The 15,814-nt window shown below is 40.2% G+C and overlaps 1 protein-coding gene and 1 pseudogene across 1 annotated transcript in view; one reads left to right on the top strand and one right to left on the bottom strand.

Annotated features, from left to right (window-relative positions):
* The window catches only part of COL19A1 (collagen, type XIX, alpha 1), a 669,215-nt gene that overhangs the window by 32,463 nt on the left and 620,938 nt on the right, over window positions 1-15,814 (bottom strand). The gene's annotated exons all lie outside the window — the stretch shown is intronic.
* LOC102846210 lies at window positions 23-2,268 on the top strand (annotated as a pseudogene).

Genomic DNA, 15,814 nt, shown 5'->3' with positions numbered 1-15,814 from the left:
TCTACAAGGACTCCAGCGCGGTGCCTGAGTACGCACAACCGGAGAGGAGCTGTGCAACAGCCACGGACTCTGGATGCAGCTGACCAAGGAGCAACTGGCAGAGCACCTGGGAGACTGCGGGCGGGCTGGAGGAAGGCTGGTTGCTAGTGTGCCGCCCACCTCGTGCCCATCGACACTCCCGACCACCTCCAGCCACAACAGCAACTCTTCGGCCGGTGCTCAAATGGGAGCAAGTAGTGGACCTGAGGTTCACAAACTGCCTTGGTTCCAAACCTCAGGGGTGGAGGCTTAAACCAAAGCACTACAAAGGCTGCTCTATGTGCTTCCAACATGGACCTATGAGTGCGCTGAGGACCTGATCCACTTCTTGTATGACCACCTGGGCAGAGGATGAGAATCTTGGTAGCGTGAAGCAGTATGTGGAAAGCATAGACGTTTCCTCCTACACGGAGGAGTTCAGTGTTTCTTGTCTGACAGATAGCAATGCAGACACCTACTGGGAGAGTGACGGGTCCCAGTGCCAGCACTGGGTGCGGCTTATCATGAAGAAAGGCACCATTGTCAAGAAGCTACTGCTCACAGTGGATACCAAAGATGACAATTTTATGCCTAAGCGTGTGGTGGTCTATGGGGTGAAGGGGACAACCTGAAGAAGCTGAGTGATGTAAACATTGATGAGACCCCGATTGGAGATGTCTGTGTCCTGGAGGACATGACCGTCTACCTCCCAATCATTGAAATCGGCATGGTTGAGTGCCGAGATGATGGGATTGACGTTTGTCTTCGAGGGGTCAAGATCAAGTCATCTAGGCAGCGAGAACTGGGACTGAATGCAGACCTGTTCCAACCGACCAGTCTGATGCGATATCCATGCCTGGAAGGCACTGACCCTGAAGTACTGTATCGCAGAGCTGTTCTCCTGCAGAGATTCATAAAGATCCTGGATAGTGTCCTGCACTACCTGGTACCTGCCTGGGACCACACTCCGGGCACCTTCAATGAGATTAAGCAAGTGAAGCAGTTCCTACTGCTGTCACGTCAGCGGCCCAGCCTGGTAGCCCAGTGCCTTCGTGACCCAGAAATCAGCAAGCCCAGCTTCATGCCACGCCTGTCCATTAACCGACGTCTTGCCATGCAGCACTGTGCCTGCCCCTCAAAAAACCCTGTCGGCAAGAATGCAGTCTTTACCCAGGTTTACGAAGGCCTCAAGCCTTCCGACAAGTTCCAGAAACCCCTAGACTACAGGTGGCCCATGCGCTACGACCAGTGGTGGGAATGTAAATTCATTGCCGAAGGCATCGTTGACCAAGGAGGTGGTTTCCGGGACAGCCTAGCCCACATGTCAGAAGAGCTGTGCCCCAGCTCGGCAGACATTCCTGTGCCTCTTCCTTTCTTTGTGCACACAGCCAATCAGGGGAATGGTACTGGTGAGGCTTGGGACACGTATGTGTCCAACCCCTCCTGTCAAGACTTTGCAAAGTATGAGTGGATCGGACAGCTGATGGGGCTGCCCTTCGGGGTAAGGAGTTCCTGGTCTTGGCTCTGCCTGGCTTTGTCTGGAAGCAGCTCTCCGGTGAGGAGGTGAGCTGGAACAAGGTCTTCCCCACCGTGGATTCTGTACTGGTGAAGCTGCTGGAAGTGATGGAAGGAATGGATAAGGAGACGTTCGAGTTCAAGTTTGGCAAAGAGCTAACCTTCACCACAGTACTGAGTGACCAGCAGGCGGTGGAGCTGATCCCTGGGGGCTCGGGCATTGTGGTGGGATATGAGGACCGTTTGCGTTTCATGCAGCTGGTACAGAAGACACGGCTTGAGGAGAGCAAGGTGGTAGCCACGCAGGCTGGTCTGCTGAAGGTGGTGCCACAGGCCGTGCTGGACTTGCTGACCTGGCAGGAGCTGGAAAAGAAGGTGCGCGGTGACCCTGGGGTCACTGTGGATGCTCTGCGCAAGCTCACCCGGTTCAAAGACTTCGAGCAGTCTGACACGAGGGTGCAGTATTTCTGGGAGGCACTGAACAACTTCACCAATGAGGACCGGAGCCGCTTCTTGCGCTTTGTCACAGGCTGGAACAGTCTGCCAGCGTGGATCTACATCTACCCAGACAAGCTGGGGTATGAAACCACAGATGCACTACCAGAGTCTTCCACCTGCTCCACCACCCTCTTTCTACCACACTATGCCAGGGCTAAGGTGTGTGAAGAGAAACTGCATTATGCTACCTACAACTGTGTTGACATTGACATGGATATGAGCCCTTGGGAGGAGTGATGGAAACCTGAACAGTTTCACTTGGCCCTACCCGGGCTGCACACATCTGCACTGGACTGGTTTGGATCTGTGCCTGAGCAGACAACTTAGGAAAACCCAGTCCATGCCCCTCCTGTCCCGCAGTGTGATTGGGGTAGAGATGGTGGGTGAAGACATGTGGCCCAGCCCCGCAGACCCACAAGCCCAACTCGTGCTGGGGCTTGTCTCCCAGGATATCCCGCCCCGGTAAAAGAGACTCTTCCACAACCTGGCACAAGCTGTCCAGGCCTGAGCTACTTGAAGGGGGCCTTCTAGCTCCCTTGCCCCTACCTCATGGACTTGGTTTCATTTTCATTCCTCTTTTTTTCCAACTTGTTTCTCTCTGGCTTCAACCTGGACTTAAGACTAAAAACATTGGAAGGTGGTGGAGGTACCTCCTTATGAAAGGTGCTGAGGATGAATAGGAAGTAATGGGCCATTCTCTGCTCACCTATCCCAAGAATGATTCAAAAGCTGAGTACCCCACTTCTCACATACTCGTTAGATCATTTCTTTCATGCCTGAGAGGTGATCTTCTGCCCTTCTACTCAGTCTTAACTGGAAAAAGTGCCACCAATTTCCCTAACTCAAACCTATATCCATTCAAATCTAGATCGCTAGTACCACCCCCACCCCAAATACTCACATGCATCACCACCAGCCAGACTGGTTCCCACCTGCATTCTCGCCCCCAAGATTTTGTACAAGTTCCAGCAAATTATGTCCTGCTGCAAAACCTTCAGTAGCTGCCCTTACTCAACTCTTAAAATAGAGCCTAGCCTCCATGACTACGCACGTCCCCAGCCCAGCCCTTTCTCCCTTTAGGGCTCCCATGACACTCCATCTCAACAAGGTCCTCCACTCAGGAAAGGTGAATAAATGGATTAATTCATTGGGGGGGGGGGAAGGAATTGGCGGACACAGAAGAATTTAAAGAAACAACATATGAGCAAGAGTCTGTGGTGATGGAAGAAGTTCAAGCTGCTCTGAAAGAACTGGCAAAACACAAGGCCCCAGCGATTGACGGTATACCGACAGATGTATTTCAACAAACAGATGCTGCCTTAGATGTGTTCACCACACTGTGCCAAGAAATCTGGAGAACAACCACCTGGCCAACTGACTGGAAGAGATCTATATTTATTTCCATTCTAAAGAAAAGTGATCCAACAGTGCGAAATTATTGAACAGTATCATTGATATCACATGCAAGAAGATTCTGTTGAAAATTATCAAAAAATGACTGGCACACCACATCAACAGAGAACTACCTGAAATGCAGGCTGGGTTTAGAAGAGGTCATGGTACTAGTGATATTGTAACTAATGTCAGATGGATCTTGGCTGAAAGCAGGGATTATCTGAGGAATGTCTGTGTTTCATTGACTATGCAAAGGCACGGGACTGTGTGGACCACAACAAACTGTGGCTAACTCTGAGAAGAATGGGAATCCCAAAACACTTGATCATGCTTATGAGAAACCTATACTTGGACCAGAGGCAGTCATCAGAACAGAGCAAGGGAAAACTGCATGGTTCAAAATTGGGAAGGGTGTACACCAGGGATATGTCCTATCTCCATACTTTTTCAGTCTATATGCAGAACAGATTATCTGGGAGGATGGGCTCTATAGGGAGAAATGTGGCATCAAGATTGGAGGAAGACTCATCAACAATCTGTGTTATGTAGATGACACAACCTTGCTTGATGAAACTGAAGAGGACCTGAAGCGCTTGCTGCAGAAGGTAAGAACTGCAGCCTTCATTATGGATTGAAGCTCAATATCAATAAAACAAAGATTCTCACCACTGGGCCAACTGGCAGCATCATGATGGATGATGAAAAGACAGAGATTGTAAACAGCTTTAGTTTGCTTGGCTCCACAATCAACACTCTTGGCACTAGCAGCCAGGAAATTATAAGATGTATTGTGTTGGGAATGTCTGTTGTCAGAGACCTCTCCAAAGTACTGAAGAGCAATGATGTCAGTCTGGAGACTTAGGTGCACCTGATACAGGCCATGGTCTTTGCAATCACTTGTTATGCATCAGAGAGCTGGACAATGACTAGGGATAATAGAAGGAGAATTGATGCCTTTGCACTGTGGTGTTGGAGAAGAGTATTGAATAACCATTGACTGCTAAGAGAATGAACAGGTTCATCCCAGAGAGGGTTAAACCAGGCTGCTCCTTGGAGGTAAGGATTCTGAAGTTTCGTCTGACATATTTTGGACATGTTGCAATGAGGGACCAGTCTTTGGGGAGGAATGTCATGTTTGGGAGTTTGGAAGGTCAGTGCAGGAAAGGAAGACCTTCGATGAGATGAACTAATTCAGTGACTGGGGTAATGGAGTAGATGTGTCAGAGACAATAAGATTGGTACAGGATAGAGCAGGGTTTAGGGCTGTTGTACATAGGGTTGCTATGAGTCGCAGACCACTCAATGGCACATAACAACAAAATTTTTTTCCATGTTAAACCTGTAAATAGACCAAGAGGTAACCATTCAAAACAGTAAGGAATTCTACATGGTTTAGAATCAGGAAAGTGTGCATTGAGGTGGTATACTTTCATCCTAATAGTCAATCTATATGCTGAGCAAATAACCCAAGAAGCTGAACTAGATGAATGAACAAACTATCAGAATTGGAAGAAGTCTCATAACAACCTTCAGTCTGCAAATGGCATGACCTTGCTTGCTGAAAGCTAAGAGGACATGATGTTCTTACTGAGGAAGATTAGAGACCATGGCTTTCAGTATGGATTACATTTCCACCCCAAACAAAAATCCTCACAATTTATCTAATAAGCAACCTTATGATTAACGGATAAAAGATTAAGTTGTCAACATTTTCATTTTGCTTGGATTCATCATCAATGATCATGGAAGGAGCTGCCAAGAAGTCAAGCAACTTAATGCAACTGGTAAATCAACTGCAAAATACTTCTTTAAAGTGTTCAAAAGGAAAGCTGTCACTTTGAGATCAAAGGAATATTTGACCTAAGCCGTAACATTTTCAATTGCCTCATGGATCACTTATTTCTCAAACTGCCATACGATGTAAAATACCAACAGAGTTATCCATGATGGACATGTTTCAACAAAGCTTTCAGACTAAGACAGACTAAAAATCAGGAGTACTCATCCACTTCTGAAATAACAGGCTTTTGAAAACCCTATGGGCAACAGAAGAACGTTGTTACATATAGTGCCAGAAGATGAGCCCCAAAGGGTAGAAGGCACTAACAATGTGACTGGGGAAGAGTTGCCTCCTTAAAATAGAGTTTGCCTTAATGACAGACAGAATACAGCTTTTACTCAATGAAGGACATCATTAGCTGACGTGGCAAGACTCAAAATGGGGAGAAACAGTCAGAAACATCTATTGATAATTGGGACATGGACTGCATAAAGTATGAATCTAGGAAAACTGAGAATTGCCATAACGATTGACATCCTAGGCATTACTGCTTTGACTTAGATAATTGCATGATCAACCATGCCAGAAATGACAAATTGAAGAGGAATAGTGTGATATTCATAGTGAAAAAGAGAATTTCAAGATCCTTCTTGAGGTACAGTTGTGATAGGATACTATTCCTACACATACAAGGAAGACCTATAATACAACTATTATTTAAATATACACACCAACTTCTAAAGTAAAAGATAAAGAAATTGAAGACTTTTACCACATTTGTTACTATTCTGTTGGAAAAGTGCTCCAACAGAATGTGGAAATTATTGAACAATATCATTAATGTTACATGCAAGCAAAATACTGCTGAAGATCATTAAAAAGATGGCTAGAGACAGAAAACTTTCAGCAGCTCAATCTGGATTCAGAAAAGGCTGTGGCACCAGGGGTGTTATTGCTAATGTCATTTGGATCCTGGTGGAAAGTAAATACCAGAATAGAGTATTTGGGCTTTATGGATTATTGTAAAAGCATTTAACTGTGAACATCATAACAAACTATGGCTAACATTGAGAAGAATGGGAATCCCAGAAGAATTAATTGTGCTCATGTGAAACCTAGATGAAAAGGCTCTTGTGTGAACAGATCTAGGAAACATTATATGATGTAAAATTTAAAAAGGTATATATCAGGGAAACATTATGTGATTTAAAATTAAGAAAGGTGTGTATCAAGGTTGTATCCTTTCTCCACACCTATTTAATCATTTAAGATGCTGGGCTCTATGAAAAAGAATGTGGCATCAGGGTTGGAGGAAGACTTATCAACCACCTGCATTATGCAGATGATACAGCCTTGCTGAAAGTGAGGAAGATTTGAAGTGGTTGATACAGAATATTAAACACTATAACCTTTAATGTGGATTGCATCTCAACATCAAGAAAACAAAAATTCTCACTACTAGACCTATAGATAATATCATGATAGATAAAGAAGATTGAATGTGTCAATGACTTCATCTTATTTGCATCCATAAGCAAGACACTTTCTACCAGCCATTATGGAATCAAAAGACACACTGCACTGGGAAAGTCTGCAGTCAGGGACTTCTCCAAATTATTGAGGAGTAGGGATGTAAGTTTGAGGACTAAAGTGCACCTGATTCGGACCATAGTCTTTTCAATCACTTGCTATGCATTTGAGAGCTGGACAATGGATAAGAATGACAGAAGAATTGACACTTTTGAACTTTGGTATTAGAGAAGGTTACTGACTATCCCACGGTTAATAGATATATGTTATGAAAGAACAAACAGATATATCTTGGAGAAGGTGCAGCTAGAGTGCTCCTTGGAGGTAAAGATGTTGAAACTTTGTCTCACATATTTTGGGCAAGTTGTTAGGAGAGGTTATTCCCCAGGAAGGTGGAGGGAAGGCAAAAGAGAAGAAGATTCTCAACTAGTAGATTGACACTGTAACTGAAGCAATGGTCTCAAGTGTGTCAGAGATTGTCAGGATGACACAGGATAGGAAAGTGTTCAGATCTGTTATTCATAGGATCATCATGCATTGTGATAGACAACATCTAACAAGAACAACAACAACAACCACCATCACCACCATCTATTGCCTTCTAAAATTGATTGAACATTCTTTCAAGATGCATTATTAATAATTGGTGACTGGAATACAAAAGTTGGAAACAAAGAAGAGGGACTAGTCGTTGAAAAATATGGCAATGGTGACAGAAATGAGATTAAAGACTGAAAGAATTTTGTATAATGAATGATTTATTAATTGCAAGTACTTAAAAAAATAGAAACAATGACTATATCTATGGAATTCACTTGATGGGATACATAGGAATCAGACTTACTACATGTGTGGAAGGAAATGTTGGGAAAATTCAGTATCAAGAGCCCAAAGTAAGTCATGGGCTTACTATGGTACAGACTGTGGTACAGTCAGATGCAGGTTCAAGTTGAAGGTGAACAAAATGAAAACAAGTTCATGAGACCCAAATTATAACTTGGAGTGTATCACAACTGAATCTGAAAATCATCTTAAGACTAGATTTGGTATATCAAATACTAATGACCAGATGAGATTTGGAAAGAAATCAAGGACACCATCTATGAAGAAAGCAAAAGGTAATTACAAAGGCAGGGATGAAAGAAAAGATGAAAATGGGTGTCAGAAGAAACTTTGAAACTTGCATGAATGAAAAGAAGCCAAAACAAGGGGAAGGAATGTTCTGAATGTAAGAGAGATAGACAGAAGATTTCAAAAGACAGCTCAAAAAGACAACAAAGAGCACCATGTCGTCAGCAGCCATGGATCTGTTCTAATCGATTAACTAGGTACCTGTCTTAAAAAGTTCTTAGTATAGCCTGGACTGCTCTCCTGCCTGAAGCACTAGACTGAGGCCCTGCTGCCTGGAGCTTCCTGGCCTCTCTGCCTGGAGGCCTTGGCCTGTCCACTGGTGGCCCTGGCTCTGCCACCTGTACCTCTGAACCTGCCACTTGGAGGATCTGGCCCCACTGCCTAGATGCTCAGGCCCACTGTCTGGAGGAGGACCTGGCCCTGCCACCTGGATGTCTCGCCACCTAGAGAACAACCTGCACAGCACCTCTGAACTGTGCTGGGGACAGCAATATCACAGGTGAACCCATTTCCTACCCCCTCCCAGAGCTTCAGCTGACTTTAGCCCTGGGCACCTTGAACCCACCTAGCCTAGGTACAGCAGTTGCCTAACAGAGAAGGCTGCTAATTCACAGGTTATATCTCTTCCAACAGAAGCAAGTCTTCCTTTGAGTCAAAAGTACAGAGAGAACTCAGTTGGGTAACTACCCTGTACTCCTCTAGAGCAGCGGCTTCCTGACTTTCAGACCAAGAGCCTGCTATGGCCTTAGGCATGAAAAACTCTACCACAGCAATGTCATCGAAGAAGATGACTATTCACACCGTACACAAATCCAAAACAAGATATCATCCCCCTCCCTCCCAAAAAGTGACACAGTATCAATGGATTTCCTGAAGCCAGAAGGTCTGATAGAACTTTTTGACATAGAATTCAAAAGAACAAAATTATTTTACAATGGATAAAAGATAAACTCAAAGAATTCAGGAAAAACCAAGAAGAACTTAAAAAAACCCCAAAACATTCCAAGACAATGCAGGTAAAACAAATGAGACATTAAAGGCTCTGGAAAACAAGAAACCTCAATCTCAAATATGAAGACCAATGCTTCAGATGCTGTCATGGAGGGACATATGTACAGAGTTGAAGAGATGGAACACAGAACTAACAAAACAGAAGATAAAATTGTCACCAATGATCTGCTAGAACAAAAAGCAGAATCAAAAAGAGGAAAAAGAAGAAAGCCTAAGAATAATGTGGGACACCATCAAGAGGAATAACATGTGCATAATTGGAATCCCAGAACAGAAAGAAGCATGTAAAAACACTGAGAAAGTTGTGGAAGAGTTACTAGAAGAAAGCTTTCTAGAAATAACGTTTTTTCTAGACATAATGAGAATCAGAGAATATATATTCAAAAAGTTGAGTGAACACCATATAGGATAGACCCTAAAAGAAAACACCAAGGCATATTATAGTTGAATTTGCCAGAACCAAAGATAAGGAGAGAATTCTGAAAGCAGCTAGGGAGAAACAAAGAGTAATTTATAAGGAAGAGCAAATAAGATTAAGTGCTGATTTCTCAACAGAAACCATGCGAACAAGAAGACAGTATAATGACATATACTGAACACTGGAAGAATACAACGGTCAACCAAGAATAATGTACCCAACAAAACTGCCCATCAAATATGAAGGAGAGCTCAAGATATTCTCAGAAAAGCAGAACTTAAGGGAGTTTGTATAAACAAGAGTAGCATTGCAGGAAACACTGAGAGAATTTCTTCCGACAGACATGCCACAGAAAGCAAGATAGACCAAAGTGAGCAGCACCAATACCAAAAACAACTCAATAAAATGATGGGAGTAAAATCTTGCCTTTTAATTATTACTATAAGTGTGAATGCTTTAAGTGTCTCACTGAAAAGAAAAAGAGTAGCAGATTGGATAAAACCCCAAAGTCCATCAATATTTTTTTCTGTCTACAAGAGACACACCTGAATAGTGAAGATAAAAAAAGACTAAAAATAAAAGTGTGGGAAAAAATACCAAGCAAATGGCAATCAGAAACAATCAGGAGTAGCGATATTAATCTTTGATAAAATAAATTTCAATGCAAAAACCATCACAGAGGACATGGAAGGAAGATCGCTATATAATATCAATAGAACAAAAGGACATAACAATAATAAATGCACCAAATGATGTTAAGTGTTGTAGAGTCGTAAACAACTCATAGAGACCCTATGAATTAAAGACCTGAACACTTGTATAGATTTAACTATTTCTCCAAGTTCATAGAGTTTCCAGAGGCAAGCTAATTCAGAAATGGATGCCAGTCCTGTTTTCAACCTTGTTTTAATCAGAGAGCTCCACCAAACACTGTCTACAACTCTATGAACTTTGAGAAATGATGAAAGTTATATAAGTGTTCAGATCTTTTGTTCATAGGATCACTATGAGTTGTTTACGAGTCGATAACACTTAACAACAATAACTACAAAAGAGCTCTATTGGCCTAGTGGATAGAAAGTTATACTCCCAAGCCGAAGATGGGTGATTTTACTCTGCGGCCCTCAGGCCTGGTTTTAATTGTTTTTTGGTCAAACTGTGATGCTAAACACTGATATGTCAAATGTGATAAATTCACCAAATGACAGAACTGCAAAATATACAAAGCAAACAATAACAGAACTGGAAAAAGAAAGAGACAACACCACTATAGTAGTAGGAGACTTCAATACACTATGCAGCACACAGGAGCAATGATTTTGTAAATTATTACCTAACTTGGGAAGGTGTGGAGAGCATTATGCTGAGTGAACTAACTCAGCCCCACAAGGATAAATATTGTATAAAATCATTATTGTAGAATGAATATAAAAATCCAAGAGGGGTGGGAGAGGTTGAAAGCAGAGGGATGAGGATGTGAAAGGTGATGGGAGGATTAATCATGGGCTTGTACAATTTGATGGGTGTGGAGGGTGAGGGAAATTGAAAGAATTTGTTCTTGAAAATTGTGCATTGGAATTTTGTAAATAAATCAGTAGAAAAAAAATGCAACACACCACTCTTAAGAAAAGATAGAATGACCAGAAAGAAACTCAACAAAGATGTTTAAGAATTAAATCACACAAAAACCAAGTCAATCTCATAGACATACACAGGCTAATGTATCCCCTAAAAAGTACAATATACCTTCTTCTCCAATGTGCATGGAACGTTCTCCAGAATAGATCACATTTTAGTTCACAAGGTGCATCAATAAATTAAAAACATAGATATGATACAAAGCATCTTCTCAGACCACAATGCTACAAAATTAGAAATTACTAACAAGAAGATAAAGGAGAAAAATCCATACATTGAAAGCTGAACAACACTTTGCTTGAACATGAGGGTATAATAGAAGAAATTTTAAAAAATATTTAGAAGTTTCTTGAAACAAATGACAATGAAAACACAACTTACCAAAACCTCTGGGAAATAGTCAATGCAGTAATTAGAGGTCAATTTATAGCAATAAGCAAACATATTAAAAGGCAAGAAAAAAAGATAACTGCCTCTCTAGTGCAACATCTCTAACAAGTTGAAATAGAACAAGAAAACTCAACACTTTCTAAAAAACTTGAAATTATAAAAATTAAGGCAGAAATAAAATCTTAAGGTCAATAAAATTGACAAACCACTAGCAAAACTAACAAAGGAAAAGAAGAAAAGACACAATTAATATGAATAAGAGATGAAAGGGGTAATGACACAACAGAACAAACTAAAATAATAAAAGGTTAGCAATGGAATATTATAAAAACTATAGCAAAACAAGTATGAAAACCTAGAAGAAATGGACAAATACTTAGAAACTCATAACTACCTAAACTGACACAGAATGAAATTAAACATGTGAACAGAAAAAGAAGACATTGAACAGATAATAAAACAACTTCCAACAACAACAACAACAAAAGCCCTGGACCAATGGCTTTGCAAGTAAGTGAATTTTATCAAACATTCAAAGAAGAATTGTCACCAACTCTACACAAAGTATTTCAGAAAAAGATGGAAGTCTCCCAGATTCATTCTATGAAGCAAAAATATCCTTGATATCAAAGCCAGGTAAAGACATCACCAAAATAGAAAACTATAGGCCAATATCTCTCATGAACATCAATGAAAAAAATCTTAAATAAAATCCTGGCCAATAGAATCCAATAGTACATAAAAAAAATTCACAATGACCTAGTGGGATTCATAACAGGTATGCAAGGATAGTTCAACATAAGAAAAAAACAACAACAACATGATCTTATCAATTGATACAGAAAAGGCCTTTGACAAAATCCAACACACTTTCCTGATAAAAACACTAAACAAAATAGGAATAGAGGGGAATTTTCTCAACATAGTAAAGAGTATATATGCAAATCCAAGAGTCAACATTACTTTCAGTGGAAAGAGAGTAAAGGCATTCCCTTTGAAAACAGGAACTAGGCAAGGATGCCCACTATCACCTCTCCTATTCAATATTGTATTGGAAGTCTTAGCAATAGCAATAAAACAAGAGAAGGAAATAAGAGGTAGTCAAATTAGTAAAGGGGAGGTAAAATTATCTTTATCTGCAGATCATATGGTAGTATACTTAGAAAACCCTAATGACTCAGTGAGAAAACTATTATTAGACATAGTAAACCAATTCAGCAAAATGGTAGGATACAAGATCAACATACAAAAATAAATTGGAGTTTTCTACGGTGACAAAGAGAATATAGAACTGGAGCTAAGAAAAACAATACCCATCACAATAGCTAATCCCAAGATTAAATATTGGGAATAAACCTAACAAGAAACACAAAGGACCTATTCAAAGAAAATTACAAAACATTACCAGAAACAAAAAGGGACCTGGAAAAATGCTCTTGGATAAGAAGACTCAATATTGTGAAAATGACAATTCTACCAAAGGAAATCTACAAGTTCAATGCAAACCCAATACAAATACCAATTCCATTCTTCAATGAGATGGAAAAGGATATTTTAAATTTCACTTGTAATTGAAGGAGACCCTGAATAAACAAAATACTCCTTAAAAAGAGAAACAAGGTAGGAGGCATCTCACTCCCTGATTTTAAATCCTACTTCATAGCCGTGGTGGTCAAAATGTTATGGTACTGGTACAAAGACAGGTACACAGATCAATTGAATAGAACTGAGAACCCAGAACTCAGCTCATCTACGTATGGTCAACTGATTTTTGACAAGGAGATGAAATCAGGTAAGTGGAGAAATGACAGTCTCTTTAAGAAATGGTGTTGGCAAAATTGGAAAACTAACTGCAGAAAACTCAAGCAAGACCTCACACCATACACAAAAACCAATTCAAAGTGGATCAAGGGCCTAGGAGTAAAACAAAGGACTATAAACTTCATCAGAAAAAAGCTTGGAAGAACTCCAGAAGCCCTAACCCACAACATGAACAGTCTTCCAAGCATCTTGAAAAACCTACAACCAGGAGAGGATAAAATAGATGAATGGAACCTTTAAGAATCAAATCCCTATGCACATTAAAAAAAAAAAATTCTCCAACAGGGTAAAAAGGAAAGCCACAGAATGGGAAAAGATATTTCATAATGAATGACATGTCTGATAAGGGACTTAGATTGTATAGAATATTCCAGCACCTCAACAAGATAAAAGTAAATAACCTAATAGGCACAGGGTATGAACAGACACGTCACCAAAAAAGACATTCCAATTGTGAACAAATCCTAGCTCTCAGAGAGATGCAAATCAAAACAACGATGAGATATCATCTCACCCCAGTAACAATAGCAAAGTTCAACAGAACAGCAAATAACAAATAACGAATTCTGTCAACATTATGGAGAATTTGGAACCTGTATTCACTGTTGGTCACAGACTGACTCTATTTACACAGAGTGTAAAATAGTTCAATCCAGTATGGTGCTTTCTAAAAAAGTTGGAAATAAAATTACCATTTGACCCAACAATTTCACTACTAGGAATATACCCTAAAGAAACCAGAACTACCACCCAAATAGACATATGCACAGAGATGGAAGCAACCTAAGTGCCCATCAATAAATTAATGGAGAAGCTGTGGTATATTCACAAAATAGGATACTATGTGGCACTGAAAAATAAGCAACTAATAAAATAGTATACAAAATGGCTAACTCCCCACCACCCCCCAGGAATTTACACTGAGTGAAATATCTCAGTCACAAAAGGACAAATACTGCATAATGCCACTGTTATAAAACAGGATTGACATGGTGCTTGGGGGGAAACTAAGAAAAGAGGTGATAAATAATGAGCACTGCATTGAAACAGATGAGGGAAAGAACTGTCTAAAAGAAATACATGATTAGGTATTATTTGCATGACAGCAGTCCAGAATAAGAGCTGCATAATATAGTGGAGTGGGGGAGCAGAGGGAAGGAGGAAATTGTGCAAAAATGAAAGAATCTTTTTAAAGAGAAAAGCAAACTGGGGCAGAGGTAGATAGGGACGAAAATGTCCAACAATGAATGAATGGAAACCCAAGTTTTGTGTAAACTAATTAAAATACCAATAAAAAATTTAAAAAGCTAAAAAATATTAAAAGACACACAAAGTATTATAATGAAATGTGCACAGAGCTAGAATTAGAAAACCAAAAAGGAAGAAAATTTTCAATGTTTCAAGTTAAATAACCTAAAACAAATTTAAGCCTTGAATTGTAACACTGAAGGATTCTATGGACAAAATCTTGAATGATGTAGGAAGCACTAAAAAAAGATGGAAGAAATGCAAAGTCATTGTACCAAAAAGATTTAGTTGACATTGATTCATTCCAGGAAGTATCACATGGTCAGAACCAATTAACACTGAAGGAAGAAGTTCAAGCTGCACTAAAGAAATCGGCAAAAATAAGGCCCTAGCAATTGATGGAATACCAATGTGTTCCAACAACCAGATGCACCCATGTTCATGCTCACTGATCTCTGACAACAAATATGGAAGCCCTGGAAATCAACTGGAAGAGATCTATATTTGTTCCTGAATGGTGATACAAAAGAATGTGGAAATTATCATACAATATCATTAGTATCACATGCAAGTAAAATCTTGCTGGCAATTATTAGAAAGTGACTGCTTCTCAGGAGAAAGACGGGCAATTTTCTATGTGATTTGTAGCCTTTGGAAACCAGCTAGAGGTCAGTTCCACCACATACAGGACAATGAGGCTGTAAGGGAATCTGTGTAGTCAAATTGAACCTCTCTGACTCTAAAACCTGAGTTCAAAACCCACTATATATTGCTTCCTCTACAAAGTAAAAAGCACATTCTATGTTGGATAACAAAATGATTGAATTTATCATACAAATGGATCTTAATAAACATTACTTGACTTTGAGGAAAACTTGGTACATCAACAGGAAATTATCAGAAATTCAGGCTGGATTCAGAAGAATTCATGGCACAAGAGATATAACTGCTGCTGCCAGATGGATCTTAGCTGAAGGCAGAGATTACCAGAAAGATGATGTGTTTTACTGAATGTGCAAACACACTTGACTATGTGGATTCTAACAAATCCTAGCTAACCTTGAGAAGAATGGGAATCTCAGAACACGTAAGTGTGCTCATGTGGAATCTATACATAGACCAGAAAGCCGTTGTCTGAACAACACAAGTGAACACTGCATGGTTTAAAATCATGAAAGGTGTGCATCAGGGTCATATCTTTCTTCATCCCTGTTCAATTTGTATGTTGAACAAATCATTCGAAAAGGTGAAGTTTTATGAAAAGAATGTGACATCAATTGGATTATTCACCTTTATCTTGTTGTGGTGCTCAAGTATTTTATAAATTCTAGATATAAGTCCCTTATCTGACATGTCATTACCAAACACTTTTTCCCAGTCTGTGGCTTCCCTTTTTACCCTGTTAGAGAAGTTTCTGGATG

Source organism: Elephantulus edwardii, unplaced genomic scaffold (genome assembly GCF_000299155.1).
Source record: "Elephantulus edwardii isolate Elephantulus edwardi_28Jun2011 unplaced genomic scaffold, EleEdw1.0 scaffold00258, whole genome shotgun sequence".
Lineage (NCBI taxonomy): Eukaryota > Metazoa > Chordata > Mammalia > Macroscelidea > Macroscelididae > Elephantulus > Elephantulus edwardii.
Note: the sequence above shows the minus strand (reverse complement) of the source record. Positions and strands in the feature narration are given on the sequence as shown.